This window comes from Marmota flaviventris, chromosome 2 (assembly GCF_047511675.1).
Source record: "Marmota flaviventris isolate mMarFla1 chromosome 2, mMarFla1.hap1, whole genome shotgun sequence".
Taxonomy (NCBI): Eukaryota; Metazoa; Chordata; class Mammalia; order Rodentia; family Sciuridae; genus Marmota; species Marmota flaviventris.
Window position 1 is genome coordinate 120697097 of NC_092499.1, and position 22653 is coordinate 120719749.

The following is a 22653-nucleotide window of genomic DNA, read 5'->3' on the forward strand; positions in this document are numbered from 1 at the left end:
TAGATCCTCCCTGCATCCTGATTCCTTATGGCAGGAAGGTTCCTGGAAACTCTCCTGGCCGTCTCTGATACCCCAGAAGGGCTGCTCAAGAACACCCCAAAAGATTGACAGAATGTCCCCAACTGTCCCTGAGGAGAAGCTGGGCTCAGCTGTTCAAGAGCAGGGTGGTGAGGCCCAGCAGGCAGGGCAGCTTTGGACCTGCCGTGGTCTCTGCTAACTCTGCCTCCTAAGTCACATTCCAGGGCCAGAAGGGACAGTGTCCCCCACTTGCTGTCTGACAAATCTGGACAAGAAGCATTCCAGGCAGCCACCTGGGATTCAATGACCAACAGAGGAGGTCCAGGTCCCTACCGCAGGGGAGGCCCCTCGGAGGCACTGGGGAGGGGCTGGGGAGGTGGGGCTGCTGAGGCCAAGGACAGCCTAGACAAAGACTGGGACCAACGGCCTGGCCAGCCAGCCCCGGGAACCCAAGCTGATGCGACAGCACAAGGCCCAGTGCATTCCTCTCACCCACCCAACTGATGTAGTGAGCTGATGGCACATCCGGGGCCAGAAAGGGTCCTGGCTGGAAGGGGAGGCCTGGAGGGACTTCCACAGCCAGAGAAGGGCCCGAGGGGAGGCCTGGAGCAGGAGTCGGGGAGACTCCGGTGCTGAGCAAGGGCCGTGGAGGAACCGCAGGGCTCTTTCCTCCTGGTCCTTTGGGGATGAGGACATCTCAGATGGGATCGATTGGCCAGGGATCAGGATCAGAGTCTGAACACCACCCTGGGACCTTCACCATGAGGGAGGCTGGGGCCTGGTCCATGGGAAATAGCCAGAACAGCAACAGAGGGCAGGCAATGGCAGTCTGGCCAGGCCACTTTGATCTTCTCTGGCCAAAATTCCAGAGACGCTGAAACATCCCTGTGTCCTGCGTGAATGCTTCAGAAGGGTGAGATTCGTGGAGGCACCCAGAATCTGCAGCATGGAATTGCTCAGTTCCTCTCTCTGAACCCAAATCTGCAGGGATCCAGGGCAAGCACATGAGTATTTGGGTGCCAGATTGGGACCCTAGTGAACGAAGCCCCTAGAATACACAGGTGGGCAATAGGGTCTGCGCTGTGACCATGACCTGCACCAAATGACCAGCCCCGCACGAGCCGCGCCTGGTTGGGAGGGGGCTGGCCAGACCCATCCTTCTTGATTGGAGCCATAGACAGCTATTCTCTGGGGCCAAAACAATCCCTTCCTGGGGATGTCCCTTCAGGCTGCTCCCCTCTTGGCCTCCCTTCCTTCCAGTCACCAACCTTCAGGGGTGATGTACGGGCTGCACTGGAGAAAGGGCAAGTTAAGATTGAAGAGAAGGCTAAGAAAATGTGACTACAGTCCAGCTCCCAAGGTCCAGCTCCCTGGGGGCAGGAAAGCAGGGGAGGCTGGCTCTGGGCCCTGACAGTCATGGTGATTAGTAGCCCCCAGCCTCCTCCCCCACTATCAGGACTCTCTGCTGGAGGAGCCTTTGCCAAGGTTCTCTTCCCCCTCCCCCTTACAAAGGGGCAGCAGGAGGGTGGAGCCCTGCTTCCTGAGCCAGCCCTGTGCTCCTGGCACTTCATTTCCTAGGTTTTATCCCACGCCTCAGCCCACATTTCAGCTACCACTAACTTCCCTTAGTGGAGCCAACAGGAGGGGAACCCCAGCCCCAGCCCCCTGTATTATTCTTATTATTCAGGGTTGGTCATTGGAGATGATTTGGGGATTCAAGGACCAGCAGAAATCTGGAAGATACTGTGAAGTACAAAGCATCACTGAGAGCCGCAGGGCCTTTGCATGGCAGTGTCTGGGGGTAGGAGGGAAAGTACAGCTAAAAACAAGCTCTATGATTTAGTTCAGAAATCCCCCAACCCCTTGGTCATTCAGGGTCCACCTTATGGTTTTTGCCAATCCATCATAGTATCTGTATTTTTCTCTTTTTTTAATATACCTTTATTTTATTTATTTACTTATATGTGGTGCTAAGGATCAAACCCGGGGCCTTGCACATGCTAGGTGAGCGCTCCACCGCTGAGCCCCAGCCCCAGCCCCCTGTATTATTCTTTAAATCAATCAATTTAGGTAAAACTTTTTTTCACTAGAGATTGAACCCAGGAGTGCTTAACCACTGAGCCACAACCTCAGCCCATTTTTTGTATTTTTTATTTTGGTACCAGGGATTGAATTCAGGGGCACTCAACCACTGAGCCACATCCCCAGCCCTATTTTGTATTTTATTTAGAGACAGGGTCTCACTGAGTTGCTCAGTGCCTCGCTGTTGCTGAGGATGGCTTTGAACTTGTGATCCTCCTGTCTCAGCCTCCCCAGCCGCTGGGATTACAGGCGTGCACTATGGCGCCCAGCTATGTAGGACATTTTAAAATAAATAAAAGAAAGACATCTTTCTGTCAGTACCTTGAGAAAACTCAGTCTCAAATAGGAGGCAGATACAGGGCTGGGGTGTGGCCCAGCGGTAGAGGGCTTGCCTAGCCTGCAGGAGGCCCTGGGATCAATCCCCAGTACTGGGTGGAAAATGAGAAGAAGAAAGTAAATGTAAAGCCAAATGCAGTGCGGATGATAAAAACAAAGACCAGTTCCAAAACACTAACTAGGCAGAGGAGCCCGGAGTCCTTGAATTTGAAAGCGGTTGTCCCCAGTGCAGGGGAAGAGCTGTGCGAGGGTGAGAGGAGGTGAAGTCACCTCAACACTAATGAGAGACTTTTTTTTTTAAGTCAACAACTCTTATTCCCAGCCACACATTTTATAGAAGAAGCTATGTAGGAAGTGTTGGGGGAAAAAAACCAGGTTTCTTCATGTTGTTCTATGCACATGTGGAAGTGGGGCTCCCCGACATCAGGGGCAGCAGCTGCACCTGTCTACGGCCCTTTGGCAGATGCAGCCCTGGGCACGGTTAGCACGGCCCCCGGGGCGGCAGGAGCAGCCACTCTTCTTGCAGGAGGTGCATTTGCACTCCTTGCATTTGCAGGAGCTGTACAGGAGCCGGGAACCATGGCGGCAGAGCAGGAGTTGGAGTCCACGGGAAGCCGTGGCAGGAGGCTTCAGGCAGAAGCAGCTGGGTTGGCAGGAATGGGAGGGGGTGTGGTGGGAACTTTCCTGATGTTTCCAAGATGCTTGAAATAAGTTAAAACCAGAATAACATTCTACAACAAGTAAAAAGAGGGACTGGGGTTGTGACTCAGCGGTAGCGCACTCGCCTAGCATGTGTGAGGCCCTGGGTTCGATCCTCAGCACCACATAAAAATAAATTAAGAGAGATATTGTGTCCCACTACAACTAAAAAATAAATATTAAGAAAAAACCCTCTTAAGCCACATCTTATTAAAGAAAAAAAAAAAAAAAAACAAGCAAAAAGAACAAACAAAAAAAGTTTTCTAACCATGTGACATTTAATAACAGAATGGTGTGTTATTTTGTGACACAAAATCACCATCCCTAGCCAGGCATGGTGGCCCATGCTTGTAATCCCAGAAACTCTGGAGGCTGAGGCAGGAGGATTGAAATTTCAAAGCACTTGCTGATTCCTCTGCCAGGTTACCTCAGCAACTTAATGAGGCCCTAAGCAACTCAGCGAGACCCTGTCTCAAAACATTTTTTCAAAAAGGGCTGGGGATGAGACTCAGTGGTTAGGCACCCTGGGTTCAATCCTTGGCAGGCGTGCGCGCGCACACACACACACACACACACAAAAAAAAAACCATCTCCCCTGCCATTCATCATCTATCACCTGTTTACTTATCCAAACAAACCACCATCCTCTCTCATGACAGCTATTGCAAAGCCTCCTGATGGTCTCCCTGCTTTGGCCCCTGTCTCTGGTCCCCAGAGCAGCCAGACTGATCTATTAAAATGAGTCAGGATGGGTTGGGGCTGTGGCTCAGAGATAGAGCACTTGCCTAGCACATGTGAGGCCCTGGGTTCAATCCTCAGCAACATATAAAAATAAATAAATAAAATAAAGGTATCGTGTCCATCTACAACTAAAAAAAAAAAAAATTTAGCATCAGGTCTTGTCACTCTTCTCCTCAGAGCTCCAATTGGCTCCCACTCACTTGGAGTTAGGCCTTGGGTGACCTGAGGCCCTACTGCTCCTCCACCCTTCACTCCCAGCCCCCTGCAGTGGCCTGACCCCACGTTGGGCCTGGCACTTGCTGATTCCTCTGCCTGGTTACCTTTTCCCCAGGGTCCTCGAGACTTCCTCCCTTCCCTTCTTCAGGTCGTTGTTCTAATGTCACCCACTCCGGGTAGCACTTCCTGGCCACCTTCCCCACCTCCACGGAGACTCCCTGGTCTCCTCTCTGGTTATTTATCTCCTTCACGTTTATCAACATCTATCAGATATTGGACTAGTTCACTTACCTGCCCGATGCCACACTTGTTGAGGGTGAAGGACTTTGTTTGCTTTGTTCACTGTCGTGTCCTCTGTGTCTGCAAGGTGCTTGTGGGGTGGAGGAGGGTCCCTTAGCCCTCATCAGCAGAGGGAGGCAGTTTTTCTCCTAGGATCCCAGGTTACAGATGGGAAATGGAAGGTGAGGTCACAAGCCAATCAATAGCGGAGGCAGGATTTGAAGACAGACTTCACCCTTGTGCTCCTTCCAAAACGTCGTTTCACCCAGGCCTCTCGTGAAATATGCAGAATGAAATCCTTGCCTGGAGTTAACAAGAGGACGAGGAACAGGAGCACTTGTGTCTCCAGTTCTACATCTGAAATAAATTACTAACTCAATGCAGGGCTGTCCCATAGGTGACAGGCCTCACTCCCCTGCCTCACCTGGAGGCAGACATCCCCACCCAGGGACCCCAAGGACCTTGGGGAGCCCCTCCCCATGCCCTCAGCCTATCTTCCAGATCCTGCACACCTGGAGCCATCTCCCCCAAATTCCTAAAACTTGAAAAAAGGTGGCCCTGGCAGGACCCAGCCCACTTTGTCACAGAGCTGGTGGAAAGCCCCTTGCCGGAAACTGCCTAGGAGAGGGGCACCAGCACCCCAGTGATCACGGGAAGCAAGAAATCGTTCCACAATTCACAACTTCTCCCTCTTCAGCTTCCTTGGGTTATAATGAGAGGCTTTGCCTCCTCCCCAGCCAAACCCCCCAGAAGTGACTGAGCCCCTGGTGCTGAGGATTGAGCCCAGGGCCTTGCACGTGCTAGACAAGCACTGTGCCGCTTAGCTACATCCCCAGCCCTTAGAACATGTCTCGTTAAACAGTTTGTTGGGCTGATTTATAACCTTCAGTGTCTAGTCATGTTGTAGGGAACCTCCATTTGTACCGTTACCCAGACCTCACAAATGTTAGGGGTGGGCCTACAGAGGGGGTCTGGAACTTTAGGCTCCATTCTCTGTTCTCTGAGATGACATCTTTCAGCAGTAGGTGAAAGCCGCCCTTCCTCTGGTGAGGGGCCAGCAGGCTCCAGACTATGGAGTCTCCAAACTAGTAGGGAATTGAGGCCAGCAATCAAGGCCCATTGAAGAGATGGAAAAACTGAAGCCTCAAGTGTGGCAGGGATTTGTCCCATCATGTATGCAAACCCCATGAACAGACACGTGTGTGTGCAAGTGCAGGGCACCCGAGTGTACCAAGAGGGGTGCACGCACACATGGATGTGGGTGTACACGAGTGCACAGATGCGTGGATTGGTGGACTTTTTTTTTTTCTTTTCCACATTTTTTCCGCATCAGGGAAGATCCATCATTTCCTTTTCCTGCAATGATGTTGACCTGATTAAAATTTTTATTGGATTTCACAAAATAATTTCATATACAACGTTCCCCGAGGGCCCTGCTGGAGGAGGTGATGGCAGAGGATAGCGTGAAATGAAGGGCCGGGGAGCTACCACGAGAAGAGGGAGTGACAAGTAGACTCAGAAAGAATTTCAGTCAGAAAATAATTCACGCAGTGCTGACATGATCCATGGCGGGCAGGCCCAGCAGGAGGAGGTGAAAGTTGTGCCATGAAGCCCAGCTCTCAGGTGGCTGCAGGTGGGGACACTGATGTAGGAGGACATCAGATGGCCCTGGTCCACTAAAGGGCCTTGCTGGGGACAGAAGACAGGAGTGGACCACGGGCTGCAGGGACAGAGGGTGGACAGACATTCACATACCCCTGGCCATCCCAGGGCTTTGGTCCAGTGCTGATCAGAAATGCCAAAGTCTGCAAGTGCACTGGTGTCCCAGGGCCGAGACCAAGTGAGCCTCCAGATGGTGACAGGCATAGGCAGAGCCTCTTCCTGCCATTGTGACCATATTCTGGTCAGGGGCTTGCAGTACAGCTAGCCTGGCTCAGTCCTGACTGGCTGAGTGACCTTGAGAAAGTCATTTAACCTCTTACGCCTCAGTTACCTTAACAGATGAGGCGTGGGAGTGTTGGAGGATTTCAGGAAATGATAAATGGCTTTAAAGGACGTGGTGTCAGTGTGTGTGTCTGTCCATGGCAGCTGCTATTTTCCTGGTTACTATTGTAATCTGTTCCTTGTTTTGTTGACTCTGCAAGATCTCACTCATTCTACCTACTCTCAGCCAGGCTTTAGGGATCCAGCAGTGAAGAGTGCCTGACCTCAGGAGGCTTACATCCTGAAGAGACACTAGCACCAAATGAATTAGAAAGACAAATTGCACTTTAGGGGGAGACAGGTTCTATGGGGAAATTTTAGGCAGGTAATTGGGGGAGCTGGGGAAAGATTGCGATTTAGACAAGTGGACAGGGAAGGCCTTGCTTTGGTGGCCCTTGAGTACAGATGCAAAGGGGCGAGGCTCGCTGGGCACAGTGGCACACACCTGGAGTCCTAGCAGCTGGGGAGGCTGAGGCAGGAGGATGGAGAGTTCAAAGCCAACCTCAGAAACTCAGTGAGACCCTGTCTCTCTATAAAACATAATAAAGGGCTGGGGATGTGGCTTGGTGATTTAGTGCCTGTGGGTTCAGTCCCCAGTACCCCAAAAGGGGGGGATGGGTGAGGCTGTGATCCCAAGCCCAGAGAATCTGAGGTCAGGGAACAGCAAAGGCCTTGGGGTAGGAACATGTCTGATGTGTAGGAAGAACATCAAAGAGGCCACTGGGGTGGGTGCAGAGTGAGGGAAGTAGGGGCGCAGGGCAGGAGTGTGTAACCCAAGGTCAGAGAGAGGATGCGACCAAATCAATGACTACATAAGCCACTGTGAGGACTTCGGCCTTTTCTCCAAATCTGTCATGAGCCATTGTAGGGTTATCCTTCTCCCCATCAGATGCTTGAGTAAGAGGGCTCTCTGTCCCAGTGAGCCAGGTACTTGCTCCCTGCATGACAAGATGGACAGACCAGAGTTACTGACAGAGGCAGCTGCTAATGCAGTAGGTGAGAAATGGGGTGGGGTGAGGCCATGGAGGCCCAGGCCTCAGTGCAGCATGAGGCGCCCCTCCCGTCCTGGCCTCCTGCCTCTTCCCACCAGGCCCCCCACCCTGGACACCCCAGCCTGTCAATTCCACCCAGGTTTTTTGTTTGTACCATCTCAACAATAGCAGGAATAAAATCAGTGCAATCCCTGGGGAAGGAGCGTCTGCAAAGGTGGCCAAAGTGGCAGAGGGTAGAGAGGGCCTGGGAGCCCGCTGTGCCGAGACCTGTTGTGGTACCCCTGGAGGACCCGCAGACAGCACCCACCACCGAGGGGAGAGCAGAAACCTGCTGCAGAGCCATGACCTGCAGGGACAGAGGGACCAGAGACCGCGGGCCCCTGGGAGGGACACCACTGGCTCCACCCGGTGGTCACCCCTAGAAAGGGCGTCTCTAATTCACAGGGGGCCAGCAGGGGCTGCCCTGGGTCCCTGCCCGGAGGAGCTCCTCATGCAGTAGGGCAGACTAGAGCCAGAGGGTGGGGGTGGCAGGAAGGGGTGAGACATATCAGTAAAGAGAACAGAGATGCTCGGTGTTGGGTTTGGGGGTGGTGACAGACATCGAGCCAGGAATGACGAGAGCTTGCTCAGCCCCAAGATCCAAGAAGGTACAGGAAAGGCTAGGCCGACGTGGGGAAGGTGGGGCGGATGGGGAAGGGAGAGAGTGGTGACACTGGGAACGACCTGACAAGGCTCCGGAGACCTGGGGAGTATGGATTAGGAATGCCCAGAGCAACAGGATTGGTAGGGGACAGGGAGAGGGGTCTGGGGAGCTGAGCGGGCCATGGTCCCTGCTTGCAGGGGTTCCGGGAGCCTGCAGGAACTTTCAGGGGATCCCATTTGCGTTTCAGAATGGGTTCTGTGGTTCCAATGTGGAGGTTGGATTGGAGACACCATGAGACCCACTGAGGCATCTGGACAGAGATGGGGTTCAGAAGTGGAGCAAGAACAGGGGTGCAGAGCAAGAGCCGCTGGAACAGAAACTACCTCCTGAGCTGGGAGGCAGGAGCCAGGTTCTAGCTGGGGTGGCTCAGGGGGGTGCTGTCAGCTGGGAACTGAGACAGAGGGCAGAACCTGGGGGCAGGCAGATCCGAAGGGAGGGGAGACGATGGGCCGGGCTTGGGCATGCACATCTGAGCATTTGGGGCTCCACTCAGACACATCTGCCAGAGGTAGTGGAGCAGGTGAAATCTAGGCCTTCTTGTCCTGAAGCCCTGGCTTCCTCTTGACACTGGTCTGTGCTGCCTTCTCACCCTACCCTCTGCCCTCAGCTCTGCCAGCCCCTCTCTGCCTCATCCATGTTCCCAAATAGAAAGCCCTGGACAAGAGGCCAGTAGGAAGGATTCTGCCAAGGGGAGTTATTTTTATGAAGTGCCCAGATATTTTTTTAAAAATAGGCAAAGCCCATGAGGTTGCATGCCTTCTAGGGTCTCACTAATTCAAGGAATGGGGGCACAGACCGGTCTGGCTGGCCCAAATATTTGCCGCGTTGCTGGGTAACCGTCAATGGGCCCTGCGAGCTGACATGTGCAGAACCAAGGACTTGGAAGGAAATCCACACTCCAGCCCAGGGACTGAGACCAAAACCATGGGGTGGAGCGCCCCAAATATCTCTTGAGAGGGCGGCTCAGATCCTCAGGAAGCTGCCCCCTAGGAGACCAATGTGCGATGGGATTAGTGGCTTCCTGGGGAGACCCAAGTGGCTGCTTGAGCCAGATCAAAAATGAGCCTCTTGTGGCTCCAGCTGCGATACAGACTCCGGGAGGTCAGCTCCCTGTTCCAAACTGGGGCCTATGCTCCCTCTCCCCACCTCTTGCCCTGGGCATCTGCCCTGGTCACCCACAAGGGAACATCAGCTGTCTCTGTGAGGGTTAGACCCTATGTCTGACCTATATCCAGGGAGAACCTGAGGCAGGAAGAGGCACAGAGAGGGGCACCACGCACAGTGAAGTGGACAGCCACACACACAGGCACACCTCTGGTCAGTGGCCTACCAGAAAAGCCACCATTAAAGCAGCTTTTCATTTTGAAGACAGCCATTATGGGTAGAAAGTTCCAGAATCTGGGCTTGGCTCTTCCCTTCCAGGAAGGCTGTGGGAGAGAACACTAGTCCGTGTCAGGCTGGGGTGACCCTACGTGGACTTCTTTTCTTCCCTGGGAGCCTGGGAAGCCCCCAAAGGAGGGATCGATGCCCAAGGTCTGGGATAAAGTGCAAAATCGGGGCCTCTGTGTATCCCCAGGCACAGGGGGAATGGGCAGAGAGCAGGAGCAGAGCCCAGCTCCACCCTGGGTGAACTCCTCCAGCTGGTGGGACCAGCATGCTTTGCTTCTCTGAACCTATTTCCCCCTCTGTAAAACCAGCCCTGCAGGGGACCATGGAGAGTGGTCATGGAGCTACTGGTGGGCACAGGAGGTGAGGTAGTTGTCCCCTTTCCTTGTCCAGATGGTCCCTGCTCTGAAAGATGCATGCCCTGTTTCTTCTGACCTCCCTGCCTCTGCTCCACCTCCCTCCTTCCTTTCTCCCTTCCTGCTAACCGCCCCCACCAGTGGTGCTGATGTCCGGCCTGAGCAGCTGACCTCCACCCACCTCCTCCACTCAGCAAAGGGCCCTGTCTCTCCCTCCTCCTCCATCTTTCTTGATACATTCTGTGCACCCAGGTCTTTGGGGGCTGCAGGCTCCCGGTTTCCCCTGCTCCTTCCTGGTAGTGAGGAAGGACTTAGAGGACATTTGCTCAAGGCCTGTCTTTTACAATCTTGTTTGTTCCTCCCATACTTCTGGCAGCAGGGAGCACAGTTGCTCCTCTGCCCATTGTACAGATGGTGGGACTGAGGCACAGAGAGGAAGGGGCACAGTATAATGTAAAGATTCAAGGGTGTGGGGTTCAAATTCCTCTGCTGCCTGCTAGTTGCACCGCCTTGAGCGACTTGGTTAGGCTGTCTGGTTCTCAGGCTTCTGGTTTGTAAACCACAGGGAGGCAGCAGACAGTGATCACCCTACCTCTCCTGTGGAGTGGTTGGGAATTGATGATAAAGCACTGAGGCCCACGCCTGGTGGTCAGAGCACTTGGTACGTGTTGGGGACAGAGTCCACAGGAGAGGGAGAGCCCACGGTGCCAGCCCCCAGACAGAACCGGCAGGCTCTGCGCCAGGCGGGCAGCACTAGTGTGGCAGGAGCAGGAGCTACGGGCGGCCACAGCCTCCAAGGCAAGGACCTGAGAGAGCAGGAAAGTGCTGAGCTGTTCTGGGCAGAGGCGGAGGGCAGACTCAGCAGTTCCAGCCTGGGGTGGGCGGGCTGGGGGCTGCTCAGTTGGAGGGATTGGGTTAAAATAGGGGCTCTTTTTTTTTTTTAAATCTGCAATTCCCTAGCTTTAAAGGGCCAGGCCTTGCTCAGTATTCATAGGAAGGAAATTCAGGGCCCCTCCTGCTCCCTCCTTTCAGAGTTCAGTGACAGTCTCCCAGGTGGACCCCGTGGACCTTTCTGCTCATCGTCTTTGTTTCTCAGAGGTCAGGTGACTCAGGGCTCTGCAGTGAAGGGGGTTTATGGTATCACACCCCACATAGTGCCCAGGTACCTATGGGCTGGCTTCCAGTCCTGCCCAAGCCTTCCCCCCAGGATCGGAAGGAAGCCCCCATTGCCAGAGGCCTCCTCCCCCTTCCCTGTCCTCTGAGAAGGTTTCTCGATTTCCCCCAAGAAATCTCCACCTTCTCGATTCTGGTAGTGGGGCTAACTCTGTCTTTGTCTCAGGGTGGACATGTGAACTGGGCCTGGTCAACATGACCCAAAATGAATCCACAAGACTACATTCCGGTCCTTAAGCTGGGGCTGCGGGAAGGAGCTCTGGTTCTTCTGGACTTGTACAAGTAGGATATAATGCTGGAGCTTCCAGGCACCACGACAGAGGGTGAACCAGTTTAAGCTATCCCGGAGGAGAGCAGAACAAAGAGACAGTGACCTCATGATAGCCCTTGAGCCTCTAGATCCAGTTGTACCTGAAGTCCATAGATCTCAGTTGCATTAGACAGTATCCTCTCTTTTGTTCTCCTTTTTAATTTGGATGTTGCAGGGGATCAAACCCAGGGTTTTGCACATGCTAAGCACATGCTCTACTGAACTCCACCCTCAGCCTCTTTTTCCTCTTTTGCTGTAAGCCATTTGAAGTTGAGTCAGTGTCACTCAGACCTGGAAGAGTCTTAACTAACCCAAGAATAATAAAAATGTTGAGAGGGCAGGGACAGAGTCCTGCATGGACAGAGTATTCCATGAGCCATCTCCCTTGGGGACAGCTGCAGTCAATCATAGTCTGTGCCCTGTCTTCTCAAGCCTCGGGGGCACCATCCCAACCATCAAGGGCAAAGCCTCCTAGCAACCCAGACACATCTCACCTCCCTGTGCTCTGTCAGGAAGGAGGATTTGGTCACCTGGGCCTGACCCACTCTTGAACTTAGCGTGGAGCCTGCTCAGGGCCCCCGCCCCTCCTTTGTGAAGGCCTTTCAGAGGGTTGGGCTGGGACCTGTGTCAGGCTCACCGGCAACTCCACTCGACAGCTGCAGCGAGGCTTTCTCCAGGGACCCAAGAATCGTCGAGACCCCTCCTCCAGCCCCAGGAAGGTGGGCAGCAGCAACAGGATCTGACAGGCCGGACACGCAGAAAAGGGAAGCAGGAGGGGGAGCGGGCAGGAGAAGAAAGGGCTACTTCAAAGCTCATAAAATCAGAGAGAATTGGACTGCCCAAGAGGAGCTCTGACTGCTTCCTAAATTATGCAGATTTGTGCAAATATTATGCAAATTAGCCACACAAAGGTGGCAGGGGCACTTGCTGACAGCCTGGCTCTGGAGCCTTCTCATCAGTCAGCCTCAGTCTCATCTGGGGAGTGGAGGAGCTGTTGCCTTCTTGGGTAGCCAAAGGGAGGGACAGGGTCTGCCCTAGTTCAACCTCCTGCTCACTTGACCTCTGGGAGGCTCCCCGCCATGTCAGGCCCTCTGGCTTCTGTCCTGGGTGGCCAGCTCAGAGATGGCCACCGACAGCTGGGCCTTTCTGGCCGTCTGGTCCAACTATCCCTTCCCACTGTACAGATGAGGAAGTAGAGGCACAGACCTCTTGGGGGACCTACCCTGTCCCTTGAGGATCTGTTGATTGATTCGTTCTGAGAGAACCACCCATCACCTCCTAGGGCAGCTGGCCTTCTGTAAGGTCCACATATTTCGTACCCCAACCCAGGCCCTGGGGATTGCTGTTAAACCCGTCCCTGTATCTAGAATTCTACCATTTGTGCCCTGGGTCTTCAGGGTGGGGTCAGTCATGATACAGCTTAGGACTAAAAGCTAGCAAATTCTGCCCCTAAGTGTGTGCACAAGAGCCTGGGTCACCACAAAGTGTAACATCCAAGCTGGACCCCTTTGTGCTCAGAGAGGTGGCACCTTCTCTGAGCTAATTCTAGCCCTGGTGCTCTGAGCCCCACGCCTGGGCAGCCCCCTGGACCACCCACCCTTCCTTTGCATATTATCCCCATCCTTCAGTCACAATGATGGACATAGAACAAAATGGCCCATCTTCTCTGAGCATTTGCTTTGTGCCAGCCACCATTAGAAACACTGGCATCCTCAGCACTGCCCTCTGGGTTGGAATTTCTTATTACTTCCATATAGACAAGAGGACCACAGAGCAGAGCTGTGCTGTCCATGTTGGGAGCCTCCCTCATCAAGGATGTTTCCAGGACATGTTCGTAATAGCGAAACCCCGGAAGCAACCCTTGGAAAGGACCAAGGACTCACCTTTTGTAAGAAATATGTTAAAGCAATATTTAAAGAATTTTTTAAATATTGTTTTTAAAGAATACATATCTAGGGCGGGGTTGTGGCCCAGCAGTAGCGTGCTTTCCTAGCACGTGCGAGGCCCTAGGTTCGATCCTCAGCACCACATAAAAGTAAGTAGATAAAATAAAGGCATTGTGTGCAACTACAACTAAAAAATAAACATTAAAAAAAGAATTCATGTCTACATACATACAGAAAGATCCCCTCAACTTATGAGAAACACAAATTCCAGAACAAGATATATCAAGTAACATCCTGAGCCTCAGGATGTAGCTCGCCTAGCACAAGCAAGGGCCCGGGTTCAAGCTACAACACTGAAAAAAAAAAAAGAAGAAAAAGTCAAAAAGGATCCTATTTATGTTATTAAATGGTGCATATCTGTGATCCCAGTGGCTCAGGAGGCTGAGGCAGGAGGATCACAAGTTCAAAGCCAATGTCAGCAATTTATTGAGGTCCTAAGCAATTTAGTGAGACCCTGTCTCTAAATAAAATATTAAAAAAAAAAAAAAGGCTGGGATGTGGCTCAGTGGTTGAGTGCCCCTGGGTTCAATCCCTGATACCAAAAGAGAAAAAAGAAAAAAAACCCAAAAAACCACCAGTTGTGCCTGCGAGGCTATTTTGTATGTTAATATAATCTGTGGGAGATTGTGTAAGATATCAAACTGTTGGTGATGGGAGGGAAGGAGGTGTATTGTTGGGGTTTGGGAGGTGAAAATGTACTCATGGATTACTTGAATCCATGTGAGAATGTTTTTAAGATCATGAGATATCTCTCTCTCTCTCTCTCTCTCTCTCTCTCTCACACACACACACACACACACACACACACACACACCCCACAGACACTTCCAAAGACTGGGCAGAGCAAGAAGGGCCCAGAGCACAGCTCCCCTGGTGCTGGGGCCACCCCCTGCCTGGCTTCTCCCGGCGGCCCCCTGGCTCACCCCATCACAGCCAAGCTTATTAGTGCTCCCAGCCGCCCTAGTGCTGACCTCGGGGTTGTGGAACCGTCCGCTTGGTTTTCACAACCGTCCATCAGCTGTCCTCTGTGGCCATCCCTCACCCCTGGTCAGACTCGAATCTCATCAACTGCGTAACAGCTGCTCCCTTGGGCCCCAGTAACAACCATGTGCCAGGGACAAGTTGGGAGGAGGCCCAGGCACCCAGGCTCTCAGGCCACAACCCCCCTAGATGTCAGGGAAACAGCGTCTTCTCCGAGTAACAGCCATGAATTTGCAATATTCTGAGGAAGGAGTCTGAGTCCAAGCCCTGCCCTGGATCTGGGCATATGGCCGGCAGAGAGGGGAGGAAGGGCAGAACTAGCCCAGAACTTTGGAGCCCCAGATGGAAAGCCTTGGAGGTTCCCCTGGGTCAACAAGCAGTAATGGAGCTCTGTGATTGGCTGGACTTTTCATTTAGCAGATCTGAGGTTCAGGGAGGGTGACCACAATTCAGACTGGCCCAAGGCCCCAGAGTGGGTCTGTGCGGAATTTCTGCCTGGCCCCAAGATCTCAACCTCGCCCTGAGGTTTGACTTCTCTCTGTCCTTCAGGCCAGCTTTTTTTTTTTTTTTTTAATATTTATATTTTAGTTGTAGGTGGACACAATATCTTTATTTCATTTTATGTAGTGCTGAGGATGGAACCCAGTGCCTCACATGTGCAAGGAGAGCACTCTACCTCTGAGCCACAACCCCAGCCCCTTCCTGGCCAGCTTGAACAGCAGAAAAGTTGAGAGCCACCAACAGAAACTGACAGGACAGCAGCAGCCTGTCCCAGGGCCAGGGGCACGTTGGGAGTATGTGCATCTCAATGGTGGCCTAGGGTAAATACTGACCTTCTGGCTAGTAAGACCAAATCCTATGAGGATACAACTCCAGACTGAGAAAGTCCACCTCTGTTTCATAAATACTGGAAAGTATCTGATTCATTATCGTCCTATGATGGCTGCAGCCCTGGGAAAGGCGGGGCACTCACCGCCACACCACGAGAGCCCCGGGGGTCATTCAGTAATCCATTCAGAAGCTGTCTGTGTTTGTCTTTGCTTCTGACAGCAAAAGCAACCCTGCAAGGACTCACAAGGGCTTGCAGTATCGGGGCTGGGGCAGGATGCGGAGACCAGAGAGACTTCTCATTCTACACTAGGTTATCTTTTTAGACTTTTGACACATGTAAATATATGCCCTTTTTAAAATAATAAATAAAATTTATAACTGCTCCTAAGGCCACCACCCTTCTAGTCTGGTTTTAAACACAGTAGGAAAATTAGTACACTTGGGCCCTGTCTGGGGGCAATCAGCTGAGGGCAGAGGCGACCCAGTTGTCCACACCAAATTTTGTACCAGCTTTTGGCCTGTGATTATTGATGTGTGTCTCCCTGCAGACCTGTGAGTGCTGGGAGGCCAAGTTCAGATGAGTGAAGGTGTGGGGGAGAGCCTGACCCACTGAAGATGTGGAGCAATGATAGGTCATCAGCGTGCACCAGGGACAACAGCATTCTAGGGTGGCTTCCTGCCATGGTGCCCCTGCATTTCTTGCCCATGCCCTCACCATGCCCCTCAGGTGGTCTTGGGTGGCAAGGGTTGCTTGCCTCAGTCTCTGTGGCAGATTGTAGAAGTGACAGGTCCTCAGGGGCCACTAGTCCAAAGCCCCTCCATTTTATGGGTGAATAAACTGAGAGGAGGGACTTGTCCAGCCTCAAAGGACATGTCAGTGGCAGGGCTGGGCTGGGCCTCAGATGCATTTGGGGGATCTAAGCCAAACTTCATTCTACAGTGGACCCAAGCCCTCTCTCTCCTGGGTATCTTTGGCGATGAGGAGGTTGCTGGCCTGCAGCACCCCGGCCAGAGCTCTGCCAAGAGGCGAGGAGGCTAGAACCAGACTCTGTCCAGGGTCCTTAGCCCTAGCAAGGTGCTGGTGAAGAACACGGCGCTCTCAGCAGTCTCGGGCCAGCCTGGCGCCTGCTCCAAAGCAGCAGCAGCTTCTGCTTGGCAGGTCCTGGGGCCCTCGGGCCTCTGCCCCACCATAGCCCAGCTTCTCATCACTGCCGTGTGTGGCAGCTCCCAGGGACCTGCTGATGACAACAAGCAGAGCCTCTGCCTCTTCCAGGGCAGCTGGGCTTCCGTCTGAGGTCTCCAGTCTGAGGCTCGGCCGGTGACTACAGTCTAGCAGCAGGAGCATGAGGACAGAGGTGTGCTACACCCAGGCCCTCACGCCTGTACCTTATATGCACATGGCCGCTCGTGTGCAAACTGTGTGGCACATACATGTTTGCTATGTCTTACATGGCCCAGATATGCACAGGAATGGAAAAAACATGGCCTCCAACATCCACAGAGGGACAAGCAGGCACAGAGGAGCTTGAGGCTGGAGGGGGCTCAGCCCCTCCCAGGGCCCCTGAGTCTTCAGACAGGGAGCCCAGCCCAGGCAGAGTGGGCTCTGGCAAGCCCAGGCATCCCACTTCCCAGCTCAGCCCTGGCCCAGGTTTTTCAAGAGGAGAGCAAAGGGCGAAGAAGATCTGGCATCCCTGACTCTAGCAAAGGATCCAGTCCACTCTCCCTTGCTTTGTGGTGTGACCAGCGGCCCAGCGTCAGGACCCATCAGGACACTGTACTGTGCTAATTAGTTCCTGCAGCCCAGTCCTGCCTGGCAGATATACGAGGGCCCCTTTGTGCCCTGGCCCAACTCCGTGGCCCCCTTCCCTGTGCTCCCAGCCCACCACCCTCTTTCTCTGCCCCTCTCCTGCTTCTGCCACGTCGACCTTCAGCTCTCCATCTCTGCGGTGGGCTCCATGAGTCCCCCTGGGCTCCCAGCTGCAGGGGGGGGTGCCCCCACCCACACAAAAACCTCCCAGGCCACACAGAGTCTTGATGTTATGCAGACCCCAGGATCGCAAGTTCAAAGCCAACCTCAGCAACCCAACAAGGCCCTAAGCAACTCAACGAGACCCTGCTTCTAAATAAAATATTTTTAAAGGGGCTGGGGTGTAGTTCAGTGGTTAAGTACCCCTGGGTTCAATCCCTGGTATCAAAAAATAAAAAAATCAAAATCAAGGGACAATAGCAGCAGCTGCAGCAACATATCTACCCAGGGATGGAAAGGGACTGACACTTGACATTCCTTGTTCAGCCTCTCAACCAGCTGTGCTTGGAACTTATATTCTTATTTTTTAGCAATGGTACAGAGGCGCATTTGGCCACAGAAGGCCTGAGCTGGGAGTCCCACTTGTCCACACACTTTCTCTCTAGACAACTGTGTCTATTCTCGTGACCTCAAAAGCCCCGGGTGCCTCAGACACACCTCCCAAACCTGTCCCTCCTGTAGTCACACCCACCTTAGAGATACATCTGTCCATCGCTTCTTTGACTACTTCTAGCTCATCCCAAGATCCAAGTCCTGTCTTCCTTCCAGAGCTTTCTCAACCCTTCCTTTCCCCCTGTCCACATTGCTACTCTGCTCTCCCAAGCCGCTATCTCCCTCCAGGACGCTGCAGCCTCCCCTACTGCTCCCACCCCCTCCCACTCCTCTAAGCTCCTCCCAGCCAAGCAGGGAGATCTCTCAAAAGCATAAGTGAGATCTAACTCCACCCCTGCCCCTTCCTTTGGATCCCATCATCCTTTCCCACTTCCAAGGTGGTCTACAGCACCTGGGAGTCTCTCCAGGCCAGTTCATACTATACCACCAAGCTCCCCTGCCTGCCTGCCTCAGGATCTTTGCTGTGTCATTTCTTCCATTTGGAATGCCCGCTGCTCTGCACCAGCCAACTCACATCTTGGACCTGAACTCAGAAAGGCCTTCCTCTCCCCCAAGAGATCTTTCTTAAACCCCCAATCTGATGCCCCCTCTTTTCTTTTCCATTCTATGTTGCTCTTCTCCTTCTAGAGCCCTTCTCCTAACTTACTACATACTTATTCTTATATTTATTTTTCTAATATCTGTCTCTTGTACCAGATATTAGTCCTGAGAAAGAACCAATGTCTTCATTTTGACCATTGGAACACAGTGCCTGGCACAAAGTAGTCGCTCAAGAAATGAATGAATGAGTTGGATATGGTGACACATGGCTGTAGTCCCAGCCACTCAGCAGGCTGAGAGAGGAGGAACATAAGCTGGAGCCCAGCCTGGGCAATACAGTGAGATCCTGTCCAAAATAAAAGATTAAAAGGGCTGGGGATATAGCTCAGTAGTAGAGTGCTTGCCTAGCATGCCCAAAGCCCTGGGTTCCGTCCCCAGTACAACAACAACAACAAAGAGAAAAAGAAATGAATGAATGAATGACGCTGAGCTGGCAGGTAGAGGGCCCTCAGCTGGAGAGAGGAGGATGTGGACGCTCCACAGAGAAAGGGAATCAGCACAGGGAGGTCTCCCAAGACAAGGACGCTGGCCCAGCCTCTCCTGGCTCCGGGTTGGAGGGGCTGGGTGGGGGGAAGAGCCCCTCTGGCAGCCCCGGGCAGCGGGGTCACCCCGAGGGCGGGGAGGCCTGCTCTGGGCTCAGTCTGCGCGGCCCGTGCGCCTGGGTGGAGAGTGGACGGGGGCGCGGGCCGGGGAGTCCTCCTCGCTGCTGTGGATTTGTATTCCTGCTGACTTTTATTTCAGGCCTTGTTTATTTCTCCTTAAAACATAGCTGCTATGCCCAGAGTCGTCCCCAAATTAGCTGCGACTGTGTAATTTTACAGCCATTACCGGGCGTTTCTGTGACTTGGGTAATAACGAGGGGACACAAACAAACAACGGCAAAGGCAGTTAGCAGAGGCCGAGCTAGGGGTCCTGGGCTCCAAGGGGACGAGTCCCAGCCCTTCCCTGTTTCCTGCCCCAGTCACCTCAGGCCCAGCGCCAGGCCCCAGGGTCTCAGAGCCCAGCCCTGAGGTCCCCCTCTCATCCCCTCCTCTGTCCCAGTAAGCAGGCCCAATCCCAGAGGCCCAGTCCCGCCCCACAACCAGCCCTTCATCCCCCTCCACAAAGGCAAACAAAGGCCCGGCCTAATTATATGATATTTCCCTTCTCTGGTGGCTAATGGCACCGGAGCGTGTGTGACATTTTGCTCTCTTTCCTCTATTATTCTTGCTTATTATCTGCGGCTGCCGGAGGCTCTGGGCTGAGGCTGGCACTGATGCCCACTCTACCCTCTCCCTCCTCCCCTTGGGTTCTGGCTCTCCACTCTGCCTGGCGTCCCCTCCTTCACTTCTCAAGAAGGACAAAGCTTGTCCCTGAAGGGAAACAGGGCAGTGGAGGGCTGGGCGGGGTGGGGCCTGCCCTGGGCTTCTGAGGTGGATGGGCTTCCCTCCGGTCAGCTGCAGCCTCACAGATCCTCTGATATGTCCCTCCCTGTTCCCTCTGGACCTCAGTTTCCCTATATCTGTACCATGAAGAGGCGGGACTTGATTCCCTAAGGTTCTTTCTGCTTTCATTTTGAAGGTCAATACCTAAAGCGCTGTGTAGTGGTGACAGAGTCACTGCAGGGATATGTGGGGAGACAGTTCTGGGTGCTGGCCTTTCGAGCACGAGGGGGTGGCCTTGGGCCAGGAGGAGAGGCAGAGCCAGGGAGCCAGGGCCGAGGAGAAAAGCTCAAGAATCCGCGTGGGGGCAGTTGTCTCAGTTTCAGCAAATACAGTCACAGAAAACACCAATTTTTTTTTCCAAGTAATCTTCATTTTTCCAAAAAATTATAAGAGCAAAACCCATCAAACTCTTTTCTCCCCTAGAGGCAGCCCCTGAGAATAGTTTGCTGTGTACTGCTGCCAATTTTTGCCAAGGGGTATCTTCTATATATTCTTACACACAGACTTTTTTAAAAAACAAAATGGGGTCATGGCATACAAATCTATCAGCCACTTTCTTTTTTCCCTCACCAATATATTGTGGACATCTTCCAGGTCAGTACGTACAGATCGATCTCGTTTTTTAATGCCTGTGGGGGTGTTCCCCGTCACCTCCGTCCCGCCACTGAAACCTCCAAGGCCGCATCGACGCACATCTGGGCTACCTCCAGTTTGGGGCTGTAGCAGTTTTTTGGAACTATAAATAATGGTCCCTGACAAGCCCCAAAGCTTCGCATCTTTAAACAGGTATTTATTCCGCTCACAGTCTGCAATTTGGCTGGGCAGCCGCAGGCTGGGCGGATTCCCAGGTGGGCTCTTGCAGGTCTGTGGTCAGCTGGAGGCCTGGCGGGGGGCTGATGGTCTCTGATGGCCTTGCCTGGGATGACTCAATGCTTGTCCACGTGGTGGTAGCAGGTTTCCCAGAGAGCAAGTGGAAGCATAAAAAGACTCAGTCTACACTTGAAGCTGGTACTTGATTACTTGTTCCACCTCTCACTGGCCACTCACTGGCCAGAGCAACTAGGACACCAGTCCAGAGTTGAGGGGTGGAGAAACTCATTCCTTTCTTTTATTTTTTGATTTTTGGGTACAGAGACGCTTAACCACTGAGCCACATCCCCAGTTCTTTTTATTTTGAGACTGGGTCTCCTTAAGTTGCTTAGGGCTTCGATAAGTTGCTGAGTCTGGCCTTGAACTTGCCTTCTTCCTGCCTCAGCCTCCCAAGTTGCTGGGATTACAGGTGTGCACCACCATGCCCAGCCTATTGCCGCTTCTTGATGGACTAAGCTGCAAAATGCCTTGGGAAATGTGGTGAATTGGGGCCACTCATCTGCCAATGAGGCTGTGACCTACAATCCTGAGATGAACACTTTTGTACCCACTTCTCTCCCTGTTATCAGACTGGCATTTCTACAGGTGCCAAAGGGGCACTACCTGGGATGCCACAGCTCTTGCAGTTTAGAAGAAGGGTGCTATTGACTGCAAAATCGTCCCTCAAAAGTTTGCATCAGTGTTCACATCTACTGACTTTCAAAACAAATTGGAGGAGGGATGGAAGAATCTTTGCAGAGCCTTCCTATCTCACAGAGAGTCCTTCCAGGATCTGTTCCAGACACTTGCCAACCAACCTCAGAAGTTCAGGAAAGAAAAAACGATGATGATCGTTGAAGAAGACCCAGAGAGCCTGACTCCCGGTTCAACTCTCTCCTGCCTCGGCCCCCAATAGCCTGGTCTTTCCCAGCCTCAGGCCTTTTGTTCAGGTCTTTGTTCCTGTTGAGGTCATTTCTCTGTAGTCCTGAGGAAGGGGTCCAGCATCATTCTTTTGCAAGTGGCTGTCCAGATGTCCCAGTCTCATGTATCAAAAAGACTTTTCTTTCCCCCATTGAGTTGTCTTGGCTCTCCTTTTGAAAATCAATTGACCATAAATGAGAAGGTTTATTTTTGAATTCTCATTTCTATTCCATTGATCCATGTCTGTCTTCATGCCAGTACTACATTGTCTTGATTACTGTAGCTTTGTAGTAGGTTTTGAAATCCAGAAGTAGGAGCCTGCCAACTTTGTTGTTTTTCAAGATTATTTTGGGTCCCTTAAATGGACTTTATTACTTAGAGCAGTTTTAAGTTCATAGTAAAATTGGGCAGAAGCCCAGAGTTCCCATAGGATCCCTACCCACACATACAACCTCCCCTACCATCAACATCCCAGCCTGACTGGTACATTTGTTACAATCTGTGAACCTACATTGACACATCATTATCATCCAAAGTCCATAGTTCACATTAAGGTCTCGCTCTTGGTATTTATTGTTCCTTCTGTGAGTTTTGACAAATGACCATCATAGTATCATATGGAATATTTTCAATGTCCTAAAAATCCTCTGTGTTCCATCTCTCCTTCCCCATAACCCCTGTCAAGCTCTGACTGTATAGTTTGCCTTTATCAGAATAATGTTATGTAGTTGGAATCATTTTACACAGCCTTTTCAGACTGGAATTTTCTACTTAGTAAAATGCATTTAATGTTCCTCCATATCTTCTCATGACTTCATCACTCTCTCTCTCTCTCTCTCTTTTTTTTTTTTTTTTTTTGGTGCTGGGGATTGAACTCAGCCTTGTGAATGTGAGACAAGCACTCTACCAACTGAACAATATCCCCAGCCCCTCACTTCTTTTTAGAACTGAGAAGTATGCCATTGTCTGGGTGTACTACAGTTTATATCCATTCCCCTATTGAGAGGTATCTTAGTGGGGCTGGGCATGTGGCTCAAGCTGTAGCGCGCTCGCCTGGCATGCCCCAGGCTCTGGGTTTGATCCTCAGCACCACATAAAAATAAAATAAAGATGTTGTGTGAGGAAAAGATTAACATTAAACAGAGACGAGTGGGGGGAGAGAAAGGGAGAGAGAAGGGAAACTGTATGGAAATGGAAGGAGACCCTCAATGTTACACAAAATTACATATAAGAGTTTGTGAGGGGAAAGGGGAAAAAAAAAACAAGGGAGAGAATTAAACAACAGCAGATGGGGTAGAGAGGGAAGATGAGAGGGAAGGGGAGGGGGGATAGTAGGGGATAGGAAAAGTAGCAGAATACAGCAGTCATTAATATGGTATTATGTAAAAATGTGGATGTGTATCCGATG